Source organism: Diorhabda sublineata, chromosome 3, assembly GCF_026230105.1.
Source record: "Diorhabda sublineata isolate icDioSubl1.1 chromosome 3, icDioSubl1.1, whole genome shotgun sequence".
NCBI lineage: Eukaryota > Metazoa > Arthropoda > Insecta > Coleoptera > Chrysomelidae > Diorhabda > Diorhabda sublineata.
In genome coordinates, this window is record NC_079476.1 from 11,324,409 (window position 1) to 11,346,914 (window position 22,506).

Sequence of the window (22,506 nt, forward strand, 5' to 3'; positions counted from 1 at the left end):
TTTGCATAAGCCCTTGGGAACATTACTTGAACATGGCTTAAGTCACACTTCCTCTTTAATCCACTCCTCCCTGAATACGCATATGACATCTAGCACTATCCGAAAAACATGAGATTCTAATTTTTCTACAAATCACAATGATTTTACGAGTAGTTCATGTTGTGAGTGAATAATGAACCGTCATAAGTTACTGCTTTGTGTCACTAGAATGAAATAACATTTCAGACAAAAAACAGATTATCTTTCCTTGTTAGGTAATTTATCACTATTGGTATTTAAAAACAACAAAAGAACCAACTTTCATTTCTCACAAGATTTCTTTATTGTTTATCTTTCCGTTCCATACAAAAGTGAACTTTCAAAAATCCCCAATAGTTATCGAAGAATCAAAACCGTGACTAATCAAATTCTCATTCAATAAAATATTGTGTGATCGGGAACGCATTCAACTAATTAATTGTATGATTAGAACTATCAGTATACACTAAGTTTCAGTAATAAACGAAAAAAACGGTTGAAATTTATGAATTTTTTAAAAATAATTTAGAATCACTCCAGTTACAAGTTCCTAGTAATACTTGACAAGAAATTTAAGTAATTTATCCTGTATTAAATTGTGTTGATTGAACAATCCGTTATTTGCCTCTGTCGTATCTCTCTGGCTATGGTACTAGTGAAAGTACAATCAACTCAACTATATTTTTACAACCTACATTCTAAATTTAACATATGTTAACCTTCTTTTTTATATTTTCTACATTAAGCATAATTTTAATAATTTTCTATGATATTACAAATTGATGTCTTATTCTGTAACAAATTTGTCAAATTTCTGATAGTTGGTTGAAGATAGGAGAAGTCCAATTCCTCTTTCAGGTTAAGTTAATTGACATTTGTCTTTGAAAATTATTTTTATATTTCCACGATTCATTAACTAAAATCATTTAATAATGGAATAATACTTATATTTAAAAAATATTTACCTAACAACAAACAAAGACAGCTAATTCATAGATTTATAGATGTGAGTTAAAAAATGTCTTTATTCCAGTATTAATGACTCATTTTTTGCATTACCTTCCATGATATCTTCCATTTTTCTCATACATGAATATGAAAACCTTCATTCTTTGTATAAGGAGATAAGATATGTCTCCGTTGAAAACCTTTCTATTTTTCTCCCAACTAGACTTTGATATGATGAAAGCGACTTTTGCGAAAACCCCTATTTCATTTATTTTGTCTTTTCTAAAAGTAAAATTATCTCATTTTATGGAATACTAATTACGTGTTATCTAGATTAAAATATGAATAAATTTGTTAATTTGCTTAAACTCTACCCCTTTATTATCTGAATTCTGTTCTCCAATTTCCAATTTGCGGTAATTGTTTAGTGGTACTCACTACCTCAATTTAGAGATTTGCAATGAAAATGATCAGAGTGAATGAAATAGAACTATTATGGGGAATATACTCAATATTCTATAAAATCTATGAGAATATTTATTGGAAATTTATCCTGAAAATTACAAGGACTATAATAAGATACGCTTCCATAGGTGTATATGTTTGAGGGTAAATCTCGTTCCAAATTGACTATTCAGTTCGAAAAGTGTCATGTTTGTAAATTTACCCAAATAAAGCCTAGTATTTTCTGTGTATAATACATAAATTTTTTTCTGTGACAGAAAAAACAATGATTTAATTATGTTTAAAATGAAAATTTTATAATTACAATATTCAAGCCAGAAAATTATCGATGTCAAATTTAAATTTTGTAATTTTTAGTAGGCTAAGTTGTACTTATATCGACTATTAGACCTGCGACACCAAGAAAACTCAAGCAGCTGGAAATGTAATTTTATTATTTTAATCAAAAATTGTGTTAATCAGAAATTATTTTCAATACTACAAAGTAAAAAAGTCTAATTCCGAGTTTTCTGTGACTTTGCCGGAATTAGTAGATGTAGCCAAAATAGCGTGACAATAATGATTTCCATCAACGATTGCTGATGAAGGTGTGTCGATGAATTGGTAGCACATAATAAAGTCTTAAGAACGTGTGATATTGCTAAAATAACACCGGATTTGCGACCAAGTACATCAACGGAAGTTGTGATGGCAGGAAGAAATATAATTTCAACACAAGAAAATGAGGCTGTTGTACCGAATAGTTTATAGAATGTGTCATTCATGCAGTGCACTTTTAACAATTGTAGTCTTTTGTATCCTCGGGAAAAGAGTGATTTCATAAAAAGTGACATTTTTTTACCTGCCAACAGAGATAAAATGTCAAAATTTTACCGTCAAAGAAAAAGTATCTTTTTTACACCTCTCCATCCTTATAAAAACCATCTTAAACATAATGGAATTTATATTTCCCGGTTTAACTAAGTTCGATTTTAGATTTTTTATTAACATTCCATGAACAAATAATTTCATGATCAGCCATTTTATTTTGTTGAATTTTGTACGATAAAGTATAGTATACTTGTCTATTTATGATCTGAAATATTAACAAGAAAGTCTATATTGAATTTTACAATACTATAGAACTTTCTATCAAGAATAACTTTAAGCTAATTTATTTTTTTGAGAATTGATATTACTAGTCTTACCTTCAGTCTCTGAAGACGATAACTTGGTTATCGAAGCCCCCGTTAGACAGTGTAATTGTTGGTGTTATTGTAGTGGTAATACTAGTAATACGAGCTTCCTATTGAATTCCGATAAGTTAATAACAACACCTGCATTGATGCCCCAGCAATTCAACAAATCGTAAAAACGTTGGATTTGGGAAGAAAATTGTTGAAGATAATTATCTAATAACTATATGGTTAATAAAGTGAGTACATCGTTAGACTCATACCGTGTTGTTTTGGACATGCAATAGAAGCACAAATGACCCCAAGCTCAAGGATGATAGAAGTAAGATCGATCATTATATAATTTTGAAGTTAGAAGCCATTTGCGTGAAGCAATATGAAAACGACATATTTGCAGTGAAGCAACTTAGAACTATTACTCACATACTTTTGTTCATCATTGATTGTCCATTGAATAATAAAATTATAATAATCTCATTTGGTTCGTCCTATTTACTGGTTGGGGCGAATTCCTTTTGGAAACGATTATTAGAGGATAATCTATTACCATAAATGGGAAGTGAGAAACACTTTATTAGAAACCTCCGATCAATATTAGACAGCAATGAGATTTCTTCAAGAATTATATGAGTATTAAATCCAAGTATTGAATACACTGTTTACACCACCACTACACCAACACTACAACAATTACACTGTATGACGCGAGCTAAATTTTCCCACCAATAATTGTGACTGGCAGCGTGATCAGCAATACCTGATTTTCCGGTCCGTTCATATTTCAAATGAGCTATGTGCTCTTTAAACCGAACAATAACGGATCTCTCGTAACCAATTTGCCGATTGAGGTACCTCCAAAACATGTGATTTGAATGCATCAACCACTTCTTCAGGTGTAGAAAAACGTTAAACAAGGACTGTACGGTGGAGACCCATCAAATTCGATGTTTGGCCTGTTCAAACACGTTTTAGGTTGAACTGATGAGTGATATCTCACACTGCTGTGGTAGTATGATTCGTGTTTCGCGTTTTATTTCCCAGATTTTTTCGAACACTTCTGGCATTCAATGCTGGTGTACAATTCAGAATTGAGCGTTCTATGTTGCTCTAATGGAAAGATGGCGACATGTTTAGTTATTCTAAAAAAACTTTTGTTGAATTTGACTCGTCTTGAAAGATCCATACAGTCGATTGTTATTTAGTTTTGGGTTCGTATGCATAGATTTATAGACTTATATATAGATTTTATAGACGTTTTTCAAAGCAACGCTATTACATTTTTACAGCACTTCTTTGCACCAATCGACATGAGCTTTTTTTGAGCGATAGTCAAATTATGCGGTATCCAACGCAAACAAATCTTTTTGAGTGCCAAATACCCTTGCAGTAGAACTGATGTCCAAGTGCAATATCAGTTTATGTACAGCATCGATGTTTTCTGGCACAACAAACGATTTTGGATGACCTTCACAAATTTCATCCGGTAGTGAAGTGCGACTACGATTCAATTTGTAAATCTGCGAAACAGTGACTCGAGATAGTGCTTCAGATTTAATTCCATTTTTTGACCAATTTGAATGCTTCAAGTATCTGTAAACAACTCAAGACTTGAGTAGCGACCATCGTATTACTAACAACAATAATCTTATTTTTATTAATCAATTCAACGGTACAACCTAAGAAAAAAATAAAAACAAACACCGTGCTGAAATATAGGGCTAGTCGACTAGTCAACCTCATCTGTTGAGATTATTCACTATTACCGCTGTCAAAATGAATAATATATGCACCTTAATAATATGTGACCTTCCTCTCACGAGAATACCACGAGCACCAAACATTTTGGGAGTGACGGACGTAGTTTGTCATTTATGCAAAAGGTCATCCCGATACGCATGGACATAATAACGATATAACGGGATGAATAATTAATGCTTTTTGTTAGATACGAAATGAGTTTTGTTGCTGACAGCCGGAATGTTTTTAGCGAGCGGAACAAACGCCCCGCCGTACCGGTACCGATTCAACAACAGTAACAAGACAAATTGATTATACTCTTGTGTGTAAAATTGTAAGTAGCCATTCTGCGTGTTTTGTTTTTGAAACGTAGTATGAGTATGAATAATTAGTGTCAATATTATCTGTTGTTCAAATAGTTGTTGACAAAGTAGTAGAAGATTGTTACTAGGAGACATTTTTTGTTACGTTCACAAGTATCATTGAGTTTTAGACTTCAAATTAGAATTCAAATTAACAGTATTGAAAGAATAAGTTGGGTTTACTGGAACTGTTGGTGTCATTTATACTGAACTCACTGTTTATTTTGTCCACCAACTTGATTGTGTTCAGAATATGAGAAAAGTTGAAATTTCGAATCAACTTCTGTTTTTGTTGTGTTTTAATACCTCCTGTATTTTCAATAGATAATTACACTTTATAATAATTTTCTCCAGAATGTCTCAAAATGGTGAACGGTTTCCTTGGCATGTACAACAATCTAAAAATCTACATATCTCCTAGACCTTAACTTTTATCGAGTTAACCCAAGAGGAGTTTATTGTTATAAAATCGATTGAAAAATTTATTTTTGCTATCTTTAGATTGAACCTGTGAAAGTTACGGATTGTTATCTATTGGAAATTGGAAATTCATAATATTTGAATGTATGGAAATATATTCAAGATAAGTTCTGATCTCGCAACTTTAAAGGCCTATAACTCAGAAATGATGGTTTGTATGAGAAATATTTTTTCATATAATCTAATCACTCCCGAATTTTTGCATCTCAGAACACACTATATATCGCACTCCATACTATATGTATAACAAGTTACGACTTGTTTAGATTTTCACATTTGGAAACCCAATTTACTTATGAGGCACCCTCTGTAATTAAAGCACTGCAGCCATATAACATTCCTAATACTATTTCCTGTTATATAAAGAAGAAAAAGATAAAAATTGAGAAAATACAAACTTCTTATCTATCGACCCATCAGAACTTTTCTTAAGAAGCTTGAATGGACGTGATGTAAGAGCCCCTTTTATTAGCAAATTGACAATTAGTTTGGTTTTTCCCAAGGCCGATAAGACCGACTATATCAGAAAATAAGGGTTTCTTCTTTTATTACCAACTATAAAAGGCTTAATGCATTGTTGCATGTTAATGTTAATGCATGTTAGAATATATGGAACGCAACCAATTTTTATTTAACTGTCAAATGTTGGTAATGTAAGTTGACGTCTGTCAATTGAACTTATCAATCTTGCTTTTTTATGTGTAAGACTGAAATTACAATAAATTGTTTGTACTGAAAATCATATAAGTTATTATTTTCAAACCACGTAATTTTCCTTTAATAATGATAAGATCATTATGATACTTAAAAATACCAGAATAATTTAATTCAATTAATTCAGAAATAAACAATTTTATTGTTTCCGGTGATATTTTAAGATTTTGCAGTAATTTATATAAGGGTCTTTTCATTTCAGAGTTTCAGTTAAATCTATAGTATGAACTCTTAACACCTACAAAATCAAATATAGTTTAAAAAATCTGAATATCATTCTGAAAAGTTGAAAATAATTTTTAAAATAAGCTTGAAACAATAATAAATTAATAATACTAATATATATTATTGTGAAAAAAGCGTCGGACACTCGATGTACGATCAAAACATGGAACAAAACGCCGCAAGCTTTTTTCACAATAATACATACATGGTATTATTCATTCATTATTGTTTCAAACTTTTTTTAAGAATCATTTTCAATTTTACAGTTTGATATGCTTCTAAAGCGTGTTTTTAGTTTTTTCAACTATATTCATTTTCCACTGTTTAGTTCGTATTATTGTCAAAAATAAAATTTCGCTTCAAGTTATAGTTATTGCAATCTCCAACAGAGGGTTGTCGAACAATATAATGAAATTCAAAGTCTTAAATTCTAAAGGGCATATAGTTATACATATATTTCGATGTAAAGAGAAAACTTGATAGTAGCAGTGATAATTTCTAAAAAAAAAATTGTCGGAAAAAAAATTTTTTTACAGCGTGAAAGGGATTTGACGCCTTAGCCCGCTCGGCTAACGGACACAATTAAAATGGTAGAATATACTTACAGTAATAAGCAACAAACCCACAAACCCACATACAGCTGAAGCCAATATAAGCGTGTTAAAATCTGAGCCATATTATAGATATTCTACATAAAATTAGTTACCTAACTGATTATCAATCAGAAAAAACTGTTTACAACGATAGAATTTGTTATACAAATGCTTTATTATCTAGATTAATAACATACATTCAGTGTATATTTGGTTTTTTTTTATTTCTATTGAAATGTAATACTTTTTCCGAGATAAGAAGTATCTGATTTGTTATTGTTGGCAATAACTGTAGTAAGGTCATTCTATTTTTATCTGAAGAAGAAAAAAATTCACAAGGAAAAAATAAGATAAAAGAATAAGGATTCTGTCATCTTCAGTGGCGTCCCTTTCTTGAAATAAATAAGTTCTATTATAATAGATAAAATATTGTAATATGTATTTCAACAATTAACAATTAAAAACAATTTTTTCACTCATAACTCAGTTTGATCATAAAAGAAATGATTAGAGTTTTTATATGACAACTGGCTGGAATTTTAATTTCATGTTTTTTTTTTCGTCGTCAATAACCTATTGACCTATTGACCTATTTGAAAAGCAACACTCTTCGGAATAGTCAAGATTAATTATTATTGGGGTTACGGCCTTATTCGGGAATGATAAAACGCGTTATCCATAACAATAATTTGATTTGGCTTATTATTTGTGGTATTCAGCACAGGATTGGAAAATATTTTTAGCGGATGAGAGCAATGCAAAATAATTACTCGTTTCATCCTTAAGCTAGTAGTATTTGAGACACAATTTTCAAAATTCATCACACCCATAATCAACTAAGTCGTCTGTATCCATCTGATTTAGTGCAAATACACTATATTTCTGATTGGGTGTTAGTTTGCCTCAAAATTACGTACATATTCTTGTTGACGAGTTTGACGAAAATAAATGATTCCATAATAAATTGTTCTCCTCCTAAGCTCAAAACCACACTCTAATAAAAAACACTGATGATTTATAGTCAAAATTAAAGTATGTACCTAATTTCTTATGATTTATATCCAATCTTGACATTAAATTGGCTTTATAAAATCCTAACAATATTTTTGGTCGCATTGTCAACTTTTATGATTTTTCAGTTAACATTCTTGCGTTTTTCAGTATGATCCATGAACATTCCCCACTTGCAGTACGCGATAACTATAGGAATCAAAGTTAATTTTTCAATATTTTCAATAATAGCAATTTCTAACTGATCTCGATTGACTTCCGTGCTTATCCTTTTTTCTGCCTAAAATGTATAATTAAAATAAAACACTGAATTATTTACAATAATCGCAAACTAAACTAAGATCCGGAGTTAATGGTCACATGCATTAAATACATTAAACTCTATGAAACGCCACTAGGAACAGTCAATATTTATCAATATTACTCTATAATCAAAATATGAATTTTAACGATTAACTGGACCATTTAACGTGAGTGTGGCTTCATTGGAAAAATACTATCTTATACTTTGCGTCCCTCCAGACGATTCTTGTGCGAGCGTTACTTTATACGAAATAAACTTATTCTTCTCAATAATACTCACATCATGTTCTAATAGAGTTTTCCAAATTAATGTACAAGGATTTTCCATCAAATTATGTAAAAAGTCCTAGAATTTTTCATTATTAGTTATGATTTTTAATCGGCCACATTTAGTTGAACTCACCTTATCAGAGAATGTCTCAATCCTACAAATTGCAGCTTTTATAATTTGTTGGAATTTGGATATGTATCATTAAATACATCAGCTATTTCATCTACGTTCTCCGCACCCCCTCATCTTGAGAATCGTTATTCTTTTCTGTTGTTAAACAAAAGGTGAAATTTTCAACGTACCTAATTACAATTAACCTTTTCTACTACTAATAATAATGAGAAATAATTTATTTTTAAACGAATGTAGCGTTGGTACTATTAAATATAAAATTATGCCACATTGGTGAGTTTTTATTTGTAATTGAATGAAATATTATCAAGTGACGGTACTCTATGATCACATAATATCACACGAATAATGTTAATTTATATTAATCTAACTTCACCAAAATCTGTGCTTTTGAATTTTTTAAAAAGCTTCTATCAAATTATAATTTCAGGAAAGAAACAAATACTAGGATCCAAACAAAAAAAAAACAAGTAGGAAAACTGAGTAACATTGTGTATAAAATTCATTTCAACAATTTTGATACTAAACATATCAATTTTTGATAAATATAACAAGAGGCTTGAACAGTATTAACTAACTACGAGATTGATCACATTATAAAATTGAGGCCACCTTAAAATTTTCATGTTCTTTGAAATTTTACGTAGTATTTGCAAACTGTACATCATTTCATGTGGTTATGTAAACTGAATGAGATACTATACTAAAGGAAAATGCATTTTTTTCTTGGATTTAATGATTTATTCTGAAAAAGCAACAAATTAACATTTTGGGCGAAATTCACCATTTTGTTGTTAGGGAAGATATGGAATGAATTAAATAAAAAAATTTTACACTAATAACGTGTATTCCTTCCTGTTGCATTGATGACTGCTTGAAGTCGGTGCCGCATACTTTGAATTAAGTTGCGGATCACATTCTGGTCGATGTTATCCCATTCCTGCAACAGAAATCTTCTCAGCTCCTAGGCAGTTCTTGTTGCTGGTGTGTGTCTGCGGATCAGTCGTCCCAACTAGTCCCAGACATGTTCCATAGGATTCATGTCTGGTCTGCGGGCTGGCCAGTCAAACCGGCTAATTTCTACGTCATCCAGATACTCGCTGACAATTCTGGCTGTATGTAGTTTCGCAATATCTTGCATAAAAATGCTACGTTCCCACGTCACGTCACCATGAAAGGCATAACATGGTCTTCTAGCACCTCCGTAATGTACGTGTGAGAGGTTAGGGAGCCATTTTCTATGAACACCAACTCTGTACGAGCTTGTGCAGTGATTCCCGCCCAAACCATAACTGACCCACCGCCAAATGGAAGACGCTTGTCAATGCAAACTTCAGCATATTTTTCCCCAGGTCTTCTCCACACTCGTCGACGTCTATCTGACCCAGTGAGGCAAAAACGCGACAATACCTCATTCTAACGAACGTGATCTCTGGCAAATGACAATCTTGCAGTCCGATGCTGGCGTTGCAACGGGAGACCTGTTGACGTTGACATTTCTCTTTTCTTCCAACTGATTTCGCAGTGATACCTCAGTAGCTGTCCTATTCCGCAAACTTGTGGACACCAAAAATGGTCATCACGTTGAGTGGTAACTCTTTTTCGCCCAGACCCTGGTCTTCTAGTGATTAGGCCAGATTCCAGAAAGCGCTGGTACACCCTTTGCACACCACAAAGATTAGCACCAACAATTCTTGCAGTTTCATTTTACCCCCGACCATCTTGTAACAACGCAACAATTCTTGCCACAAGAATCGGATCTAAAGGCGTTATGGGCCTATTAAATCACTACACTTTGCAATCGTTAGGTTTTACACAAAGAATCAACAGTAAACTGGAAAACAGGCAAGAAAAATGTGAATGTTCAATTAACGCAAAGGCACATTTTTCATCAAAGTCGTACTCTAATACATCGTATGACAGATAATGACAGCTGTCAAGTCTCCAAAATTATTCGCAATTTCTGAGTTATCCGCAATTTCTGAAGTGACCTTAATTTTTTGCTCGCCAGTATATTTTCTAGTTGTAGTTTTTGCTCTTTTACAATGTTCTCTCAGATAAATCTAATTTCTGATTCTTATTTGTATTGAATATATGACATTATATTTTTTAGACTAAAATCACAAAAGTTTTTGCTTTATTTTCTATTTTTCTCTCATTAATGATAATTGAAATTATTCATATTACAGTTTCTTAGAAGATATAATCAGACATGTCCCGAAAGCAAGACTCTCAAATTTCCCTTTTCAATAACTTGTATACAACGGCATTTCAATGTGATCACAATTGATGAACGTCCCAGCTTTTGTGGAAATTAGTCTAGTTACTCAATTGTTTTTGAAAGGGTATACATCAGAGATTCCGTTATCTGCGACCTTTATTCAATTTTCTGGGAGACAGAAGTGTTAATTTTCATTCGAAACAGATGTATTTGATTTTCCTGCTGTCTGCTTGTTAATTGTGTTTCATACCGTTTGATTTAATTTCTCTTGATGGATTGACTCGCTGATTCTCGGCTTTTAATGAACGCGACGTAATGTAATTAAAAACGTTTGGAGGATTTGAGAAAAGGGCAGGATAATGGGAAGCTGAAATATTGTGGCAATTTCATATGCAGATCCTTGAATGAGAAACAAAGATCTCAACATTTTTATTCAATCAATTCTACTCGTATGTCATTAAGAATATATTTGACAAGTTGTACTTGGAGATGAGTTTGTACTCTACGACAAATATTAATTGAAAAATGGATGTATGAGTGCCAGAGTGTTCAAAATTTAGCATATCCTCAAAAAATTAACAGTGAGATCTACAAATTGAAAATGATAATGCATGTATCAGTTAATATTAGAAATATATGTGTTGACACAGAAATAAATTCAATGGTAGAATGCCAACATGGAGAAAATTTGGACGAAACTTTACTTCTTCAAATTGTATTTCCATTGGTCTGCCAAATACGAATAGATAAATTCGAAAAATTTAATTCTGATATGGCATCAAGTAGCAATTACAACCAGATTTGAATGATGCATTAATGGAGGTTCTGCTTATGACCAGACATAACTTTTCAACTTAACTCTCCACCCAACAATTCATTATTAAAATGTTCGAGGCATGAGCTACATTCCTTGATATTCGAAATCCTTCTATTGACTATTCCTTTGATTTAATCGCTATTACTATAACATGATTGAATCCCTCTCTGCTTGAATATGAAATTTATACCGATGATTTGGTAATTTTCAGGACAGATCGGTAATTTGTATCAGCCAATACCAAAAAGTGGTACCGGAGTTTTGTTTGGGAAGGGTTGGCATTTTGTGTTTATTTATTTTTCTCCAAATATAAGCTCAGATGTAAACGATACATTCCACAAGCTGTGTTCTCTTATTAATATTCCTCAATATCCTAATATGCATGCTGCATCATCCATTGATGAGAGGTTTATAATTTCCTAGAATAAGTTCATAAAATTTCTTAATGTTACCAGTTCAACAAAGTTATTAACTCTCACAATTCTACTTTTGATTTAGTTTTCAGTCGCAATCCACTTTCATTAAGTAGATGCTTGGAACTGTTGACTCACGAGGATAGATTTCTTGAAATATTTTCATGTTAAAAAAACTTCACAACGATTCGCTCCATAACAACTGAAATCAATTATTGGTTGAAAACAACGTTGACAGTATCTGCTGGCATCCCCAAAAGAATTCCCTGATCTTTAAAAAAAATACCCATTATGGTTTAACAACGACATTATTCGCAACCTTGAAATGAATAATCATCTGTTACAAAAATTTGAGAGTAGCAATAATAATAATTACATTGAACGGATTTTGTCGATTTAGTGGAAATAGCTAATTCCATATTAAAACACTGATTCCGGCGAAGTCACGAAAAGTGTGTGATTTTGCTTATGGAAAAATAATCAAATGGTACAAAGAAAATATTGTACGAAGATACACAGAAAATGTTATGCTTGCTTATTTTACGTACTTGTCAAGAAAATTTAAAAGTTCGACACTATGGGCACAATATTCAATGATTAAAACTCAATTAAACATCAAACAATGTAAAAATGGAAACTTATACCAAATTAGCTGCATTTTTAAACGATAAGGAGAAAAAATCAAAAGTATTAACAAAAGAACAATTTGATAAATTTCCTCCAGGATGCACCAAATAATGTGTCTTGGATGTCTGCAGTTCGATTCTCAGCACCCCAGCCGATTCTTTTTTCACTTCTTTCAACGTTTGTTTTTAGGTTATATTAATATTTGGAGTCATAGGAGCCTGAAGATGCGACAAGATTGTGAATGTCGAAGCCAAAAACTGTGGCAGTGGCTCAAATTTAAATAACTGCAATATACAAAATTGCACCTTTAATATTACAATTAATAAATAGGTAATGCTTATGCAAGTAATAACTGTTTATAGTATATGTCACTCTGAGTAGACCCATTATATGTTTCACCTAGTCTGATAGCCTTCTATTCCAAGTAACATAAGGTACTATTTTTCAGTCAAGTCAAGATTTAAAATATTAAATTGCTAACACACCTTGGTGATAGTGACCCATATATTTTATGTATTCTTCCATGATATTCCTTACTGGGTCTTTGGAAAATACATAATCTTCGGGTTACCTCTCGGTCTCACTCTTTATTCTATTCTCATTTTTATATATAATGAATCAATATCGCTGTCATATGCAGAACTAATTAGGTAATTTTTGTAGCACTATTTCTAACATAAAAAATGAATTTATCTTTTTATAAATTTTCGTATTTGGCATGAAATTCTAGAACTATCATGCTTACTTTTTTCGTATCTTTCTGTATATTTTATATACATTTCATCTAAAGTTTCATTGCTTATTTGTTCTTCAATTGTTTATTCTTAAGTATGTTTTTTCCACCTTCTAATTGGCCCTTGGGCTGTGAGGTGGGGTAAATATATATTTCATTACCAGTAAAGCTCATCATGTTTAATCTGCATATATATTCTTTTAATAGATATTCCCACTATACATGAAAAAAGAAATATATCACGTGAAAAATGTATGCTCCAATGTATAATTTGATATTGAAATTATAATCATGGTTTCAAATCTAATTTTCTAATAATCGACTAATTTTCCTGTATTTTTATTTAATCCTTGTATGAAGATGTTAGTAATAGAACTGAAATTATTTTTCCTTTGAGTAGTGAAAGTAAGAACTCACATAACAAATTTACTTTAATAGCTAAGTAATGATAAGTCCAAAATCATAATATATCCACAAAAATTTTTATACAAATTAAATTGAATCGTAAAATGTTAACCATTAAAAGTGCGGAAACGGTAATATTCACGTTCGTAAACTAAGAGATGGCATATTTCGCTTTTCATTAGCTTTTAAATTGTCTGCATTTTATGTAAATTGTTACTGCCATAAAAATGGAGTTTCGTCAATCTTCTATAAACTGAGCAAGTCTCTTCTAATTTCATTTGTGTGACAACAACGTTGATAGATTAATTTTCACATGGAAATATTTTTTGTTTTTAACTTTCAAATGTTTTGATAATGAATTGTGACAAGAGTTCGTGTATTTTGAGTATACGTTATATACGCCTAAATTCAATGACTCACAGTATCATAATGATAGTTTCATGGGTTTGCTTTCGAGTTTAAAAGAAACCATCCCTTCCTTAGTATGGTTGGTCCTCTTCGTTGTGGTAACCGCTGGAGTTTAGACAACGAAAGAGAAGTAAAGTGTCAACATTTTTTAAGAGGAAATTCTTTCTAGATTTTTATGTAAGATTTTAGTCATTGATTGCAAAAATTAATATAAAAAGAAATTGAAACACTCAAGTTGTGTCAAGAGAACTATTTTTTGTTTTTGTGAATCGAAATCTACCAATATCTTGAGATTTAGAAGCTATATCTCATTATTGTCTTTACTTTGCAATTCCTATTCGGTAAAAATTGATGGTAAATTGTCTCTAGACGCCACAGTTCCATTCATTAATACGAATTTTAATGTTCAAAGTTCTGATTGACGTTTTACAGTATACGATAATAGTAATTCGTTCATGGTTATCTCTGGAAGTTGTTCTGAGGATTCTTGAAGCTCATTAGTTAATTTGTCCTGAGCTAATTATTCATAGCTGAGTTATATTTAGCATATTTAGCATTGAGAGATGAATAAATGGCAACATCTAATGACTGCTGGTAGTAGAATCAATAAAGTTTCGCTCCAGGCTCTATGAATATCACAAAAATTTAGCTGAGCGTTAAAGGTGAAGCAAACGGTCACAAGACTGGAACTAGCGGAAATAACTTAAATATTTGCTTGCTCGTTATTACTTGGGCACACCCATGTAGTACACCCTGTTTAATCATAGTCATAGATGAACACCAAAGCTGGTTGATCTGGATAAACTGGTTGCTTGTGAGCTTCTTTATTCTTGTGATGAATCCTCTGAACCAATCTTTCTCTGTGCAATTGTTTTAAGTCCAAGAAACTCAAAATTTGAGGAATTGACTTATGCATATGCTTCATAGTCGCTTGTCTGATTAATTCATAATTTGTTTTGCTGTAAATTTGAACACATTCAACAAGTGCTTCCTCATCTTCGATTTTTAATATAAATGCTGTTTAATTATTTTACTTAATTTGGATCTGAATATACGTTTCTAATTGTATGCTTTTTAATCAATATAGTTTTTTTAAATGTCGTCGTGAAACGTCGACCCTCTTGTGCATTTTCGAGAATACTGTCAGTTTATATCTGACAGTATGTGTTCGTGCTTTTCTCACTATACTCTTCAACTACCCTAGGAGAATCACGATTGTTCCACAGAAGTCAAATTTTAATTTATACGAGTATATTTGCAGGTATATTTGATAAGAGAAACAGATATTTGATGTTACTTACATTCACGCTAGCGGGAGTATTACATAACCTCATGGGCTGTGCAATTTTTTCCAATAGATTTGCTTGCTATAAACGTTAATTTTTGTTAAGCTGATAATGAATGAAAATTGGGAGAATAATCATGAGTAAGTATTTTTTACTGGTTCTATTTCACTTTTTAAAGATTTCGAATGAAATCAACATTTAACAACGCTGTATAACTTTCTGATGAACTGCTAAGTCTCTTATTTTCCTTATATTTTTAAGAGTCATGAATATTTGAGAAACTGTCAAGAAGTTTTCTCATTTATTGGGAGGTAGATTCTCATTTTTCATGTCATCTTTTGGCAGCTTATATTCAATTCAAACAAGAGAAATTATCTTACGTCAAGGTTATTAGACATAAAAATGTTAATAGATGTACAAAATAGATTTTCTCAAAAGAAAATTTATTTTGACGATATTACTAATTATTTTTATTGTTTTAAATGGAAAGACTTTTTTCCGGGGTTCGACTTGTATTAAGTCAAATGTCTTGGAATGGATCATATTAATTGGATTGCTTATGCTTATCAAGCCTGCCTCATCATAGTAATTCACGTTAGAAGATTGGGAAATTGTTTATTAAAGTACAAGGAGAGATGTTGATGAACGGTACAGAATTTCTGGATTAGTACTCTAATGACACTTGTGTATTGTACAAAAATTCGTTTCATATTATTTCATTACAATTCCTTTGAATAGTTCAAATCTGTAATTCTCCAATGTGAGGACATGAATATAAAAAAGGAGTGACTAGCTGCAGATTTGATGTCATAGTGGACAAACCGGAAAATAAAAAGTAAAACAATCGGTGTGTTTAAATAAATGAGATAATAAGTGATAATGAACAGTTTAGTAATAAGGGTTAGTGAAAAGTTGAGTGTGTAAGTGTTAATGAATTTTTAGAGTATAAATAAATTACGTAAGATAATCCTTGTGTAACTCATCCCACCATTATGTTACTGAAAACTCTAACAAGTGGGCTTATATAAATAAATAAATATAAATAAAATATATATAATATAATATATATATATATACATATATATATATATATATATATATATATATATATATATATATATATATAATAAATAAAAATGGCTAAGAGACCAATTGAACCGAAAGTAATGGAACTGAAAACAGAATTCGAAAAAAAGACTTCCACCGATTTCTGCTATGAAGGACGATACTCTAATTATGAATAACGATATCTCTGCTAATGAGGATGAGAAGACTTTAACTACGAAGAACGATATTTCTGGCGATATTTTATCATTGGAAATAAAGATTGCCGCTAAATCAAAAATAAAATATATCTTAAATCGGATATTGGGAATAAGATGACAACTTTAAAAAAAAAACTCAATTTGGATATCAAGAAGATGACAACTATTAGCGAGAAAATGAAGTTGGATATCGGAATAGAATGACAACGGCGGAAAATCAGATCTACGAAAAAATCAAAAAGTTGAGACAAGATGACAGATTTAAAAAGACAAGACACTCCAGCAGAAGAAAATAAGATCCAACGAATAAAACTTTGCAAGCCACAAACACAACCCAAGGCGTAAGACATTGGTAGGTTTATCTAAATCAAGACCCCATTGTGGACCTTCTTTTTATGTAACATAAACATCAAAAGATTTATTCTCTGATAGTTTATGTTTTATGCTTCATGACTGGTAAAATATTCCAAAGTGGCACATTTTTTACTATCTTGCTGACAGTAAATGCTGTTAATAGATTTATATTACGATATAAATTATTGAAGGTCACTGAAGTCATTGAAGTAAATTTTAAATATTTTTCTTGTTTCAGATTTTACTAGCTTCTGAGCTTTTCAAATATAATCCAGCAACTTCATGATAAACAACTTTGTTGGGATAAATCATCCATATTGTAATATCTGGAAAATTTTATACAAAGTCCAATTAAATATATGAACAAGAAAAACAACAAACACGATTCACTTATATTGATATAAATAGTAAAGCAAAAGCTCGAAGTGTTTTCTTTCTCTGTTAAAAATGTATGAAAATGTAAATTTCTTTTAGGATTTTGTATAGAACAGATCCATCAAGTTAGTTTTTAACTCTTAGTCAATTTTTCAAATGCTCTACACTCTACAGAGTGCTCTCTTTTTCATTGTTCATCAGTTTTTTGTGGTAAGCAATATCTAAACGCCTATCTAAACGCCTACTAGATTATGTGAAATTTATTTATGTATAAGCTTGATCCCATAGCTCTTCGAATCTTTTATTGGAAAATATATATTGAAATAGAGTTTTCAACTCATACAATACAGCTTATGAATTGGAATTTTCAGTCGACTTGATCTATCTTCCTTCATATATCCAACTACATTAAAATCACTTCACGAGTTGATCCGTCAAAATATTTTGATGCATTTCACTTAATCTTCGTCACTAGCTAAATATGTTTATTGCTTATGGAAGTCTCAGACTTGGTAAATACGTAGCTCTCAATGTCAATGTCAACTGCGGAGAGAGTTTTTGTCGTAGCGTTTTCAAAATTAGTGGCGGTCGTTGGTCGCAAGCATGATCAGTCAATACATTACTGCGACCTGGTCTGAGCGTAAGTGTCGCAGCGATCAGGACTCAGGCATGTCCGTTGATTTAATACCAATTTATTTCTTGTACTTGTACGTATGTGTACTTGTACAGACTCCAAACTATTTTCAAAAGCTTCCTCAAATTTGTGTGTGTATTCTTCTAGATCCTGAAATTACAAAAGAAATTAAATATTGGAAACTGATTACGAACCACAGTCAGCAAAAAAGATAAAAATGTAATATGTCACTTTCTACAAAAAAAATGCTGCAATAATAAATATCGTAATTAAAATTAATTAAAATTAGTCCGTGTTACAGTACATTTTATTACATTTCCGATAAATTTATCCCTCGAATAATCAACGAAATGTAGTTTATAGCTGAATAGGAGTAACGAATATAAAACTAATTAATCCAGCGCCTTAATGGAGGATCTGCTAATAGTAATTTTGACTGTCGATATTGAATGCACTCGACTGTATTTAACTATTAAGTGGATTTCATACCACTAACAAAACAAGAGGCACAAAGTTATGTTTGAAGTTTCAGGTAGATTAGATACGTTTAAAAGTCCCATAAAATTACATGATGGTTGAAGCAGTATGGAATCGCAAATACTTTAATTATGATTACAGATCTAAGTTTATGATAGTACTAAAATATACATATCCGTGCATAAGTTACTTGTCATTTCCAATGACCTCTATTTTTTCACTTCATTCTATTCGATGACATCATCTTATTACTTAAATAGACAAAATATTTCAATAAATTAAAAACTATAGAGTACCAAAAAATATTAAACAGTTATCATTCATTTGTTAGAGTTATGATAAAGTTTACATATGACAGACATCTCAATAAAAAAAACATTGAACATCATTAATACGATAATAAAATGAATCCATTAAATAACAAAACATAGGTACATATGTGAAAAAAATAAAATTTTTAGGAATATTCCAACGAAATTTTCTTAAACTTACTAAATGATAATTTTTTTCTTGAAATCAATATTCAGGAACAATTAAGAACAAACTTGAAACAACTCAGAACAACAATTATAATAGTGATAGCTCAAAATTGTGATTCTGGGTAACAAATTATTTTTTGCAAGTTTGTAAAAAAATTTTTCAACGCTATATTTTGGAACAATATAGAACCATTGCAAAACTACCTAGAACAAACGCCAAAATAAATTGAATATTGGTTCCCAGCTCAAAAATAGGTTTTTTCTCAATTTTCTCTAAAAGTTTTATTCTCATTCCTATTCTGTTATAGAACAACGTAGAAAAAACGTAAAACATCCTGGAACAATCTTCAAAATTCTTGTAATATCAAAATGTAGTGTCAACTTCTTGGCGAGGTATAGGTGGACGAAGTTTATACTAACTCATAGTCCAACCTTTTGTACCTCCTTTCCAATTTATATACCAAAGTTATGTGATTTACAGAAGCTGGGCATAGAGTTCAGAATTTAGGATTATTCCATCGTTATTCAATTGTTTTATACAGTTGAGACCGGATGGTCTAGTCGTAGATTATTTTTATTGGAATTTCTCAAACTTACAGCTCCTCCACAAAACTGATTGCTTGGTTTTTTCTTATGTCATTGTTACTAGTGTTATTATATTCATTTGGTACTTCTTCTTAAAAGAATCTACAAACCTAACTTAACCTACCCAATAAGCACTGAATCCATATCTAGGATATACTTTTTCAAATTTGAGTGACAAATATTTGAATTTGGCACGTAATATCTAATATCTTCGTCAGTTGTTAATCCCTCACTTCTCTTTCAACAATTAACTAACGCGATTGTGGAGAAAATGATTCAATTCATACATTTTAGTTAATTTAGTGACATTACAAGTTTCAATCCTTGTTACTAGATAGTAAGTTACAGTATTGGCTTTATCATTAATTAATGGAATCAAATTTTTTTCCAAGAAAATAATATTTTGAGAGAAAGTAAAATTATTGGTAAATTTTTAAAAGCCTTTCGAATACATTATTATTATCGAATAAAATAGCTGTTGTGAGTAAATAATAATTTAACACTTGTTATACTCCATATTACTTCCACCGCTGATTCAGCGGAATGTTTCCTCACTTTTTGTTTCTGCTACAAACGATGTGTTTCCGGTAAAACAAAAGACTTTTGTTTGTGCATTGTGACATCAAAGAAACTTTTATTAAAAGTTTGCAAGGTTAAAAGCTTCGGCAAGAGAGACAACCCGTCGCGCTACATATATCTTTTAGACAAATAGAAAGCACTATCATTTTGAATGTGAAAAGAACTTCTCCCTTTCGTATAAAAATAACCTAATCTGTCACCCGTAGGAGATGTACTTCCTTAACGAAATAAACTTAACGAAGTTATCATCAGCCCCCTTGTATTCTTTTTCTAAGTATTAGTAGGCCGTGGTGTTATCGTTTTGCTTTTACCACAACTGGTAATTCAATTTTTTTACATCCAGTAAATACGAGGGGATGAAACAGTAGATAGCTTGTTATACGTATTACAAATAAACACTTCAATCAGTAAATCAATATAGGTTTTACTAATGGATGAAAATGATTATCTTATGCAACTAAGTTTTTTTATAAAAAATACACTCTTATCCAAAAATAAACATCATCCAATTAAGTGAATATATCCAAAAAAGTCAAAGAATTCATAAATTCTAGAAAATCTTAAATCATTAAGATGGGTAGACAGCCGCACTCCATCTAATGGCACAGGCCTTAACATAACATTGTAATCAAAACTGTAATGTGACGCGTCCACTGGTGCATGCCATCTAAAGGCGCCGATCATAATGTGGTGTAAACTTAGATGTACGAAAGCTCCATCTATTATTCGATAAGCTATATGTAGGCAGCACCTTGTGCATTTTCTTTAAAATAGGACACTTTTTCTCAAGTAGCATGCTATGAAAATAAATGTCATTTGATTTAGATTGTTCATTTCTTGGGCAAAATATGATTGTATCCGAACATTTTCTCAAATTTATCCTCGAATATGTCTGATAGTAGTGAAAGTGATTTTAGAAAAAATTCAAGCTGCCACATATAATTTGTTATCGGTAAAATCCAAAGAAAGGTACGAAATTACCTAACAATAATGTATGGATTGGCGACACAAGCATAACGTTAAATCTTTTTCGAAGAATGCTTCCTTTATTTCTTAATTACAGAAATGAAATATGCATAAAACAGGTTGTGGGGATAAGCACAATCGGTGATACCCAACGTAAAATTGCTGAATATCTTGAGCTGCCGGAACCAAAGCAATATACCGGCCATTGTCTCAGGAGATTATCAGCCACTATGTTAGTTGATGTAGGTATGCTATCATTAAAACGACTTGGTGGCTGGCAATCTTCTACAGTAGCGGAAGGTTATGTGAATCAATCTCTTAAAAATAAAAATGACAACGCATTACGAATTATCAATCTTCGTCTTCTGATGTACCGAGCAGTACGACAATTATAAATAACCGTTCATCACCATTAAATAATAAGGAACATTCGATTTACAATAATTGTTCAATTGTTATTAACAACTATTATAATTAAGTTTAAATAATTGCGATGGTTTTTATTTAATGGAAGAAAATGAATAGGCATAGAAAAAGTATAGTACGTTACAAGAGTTGTAAGCCCATTACGCACTCATGAAATTTTTCATTTCGTGCGTAATGGGTTACTTACATCTCTTTTTACATAATATACTATTAAATATATTTTATTAAGAATTAGATGAACTTATTCTCAACACCCAAGTTTTCACGTGAGCAACACTGTTAATATTATTATTCATAGTACATGTGTTTTTTATGATATCTGTTACGGGTGAACGTAATAGGTTCCTTCATACATATACTTCCAAACAGCATTTAATGAGAATTTAGTAAATTTGGATCAGCCTGATATATTGCTAATGTAGTTTACAAATATGAGGCAGAAGGGGTAACTTTTGTATACACAGTAAATTTTGAACAATATTGTAAAATGTAAAATATAAAGTGAAACGTGTCTTCTTTAACCAGTGGCATAAAGGAATTAGTAACATCAATAATACACCGTTTGAATCTAGATTATTACCTTTCTAAAATTTGTAAATTAGAGGAAAAAATTACATAATTTCTCAAATATTTTCAGCTTGCTTTTGAAAGTCAATTATCTTGAACAACATAAACAAGTTCTGAGAAAGCGATCAATAAGTTTCTGAGCATAATTATCAAATTTATACGTATATACGTAATAACCTACATATACATCTCATTGGGTGGTAGCTAAAATTTTATTATTTGTGTACGTATGTAGAGGATGTCAAGCATAAGGTGAACTATATACTTTTCTGTAAGAGTTATCAAAAAACTTTGTATTTAAGGGAATTTTTAGATTAATTACTTTTGGATTATAAAGTGTGTCACAATTCTTCTGTATCGACATCAACTTTGAAATTTTAAATGGAACACCCTATATTTTATTGCGTTTTTTAATTTAGTGGTAAAAACAAATATATTAATCGCAGATCTGGTCA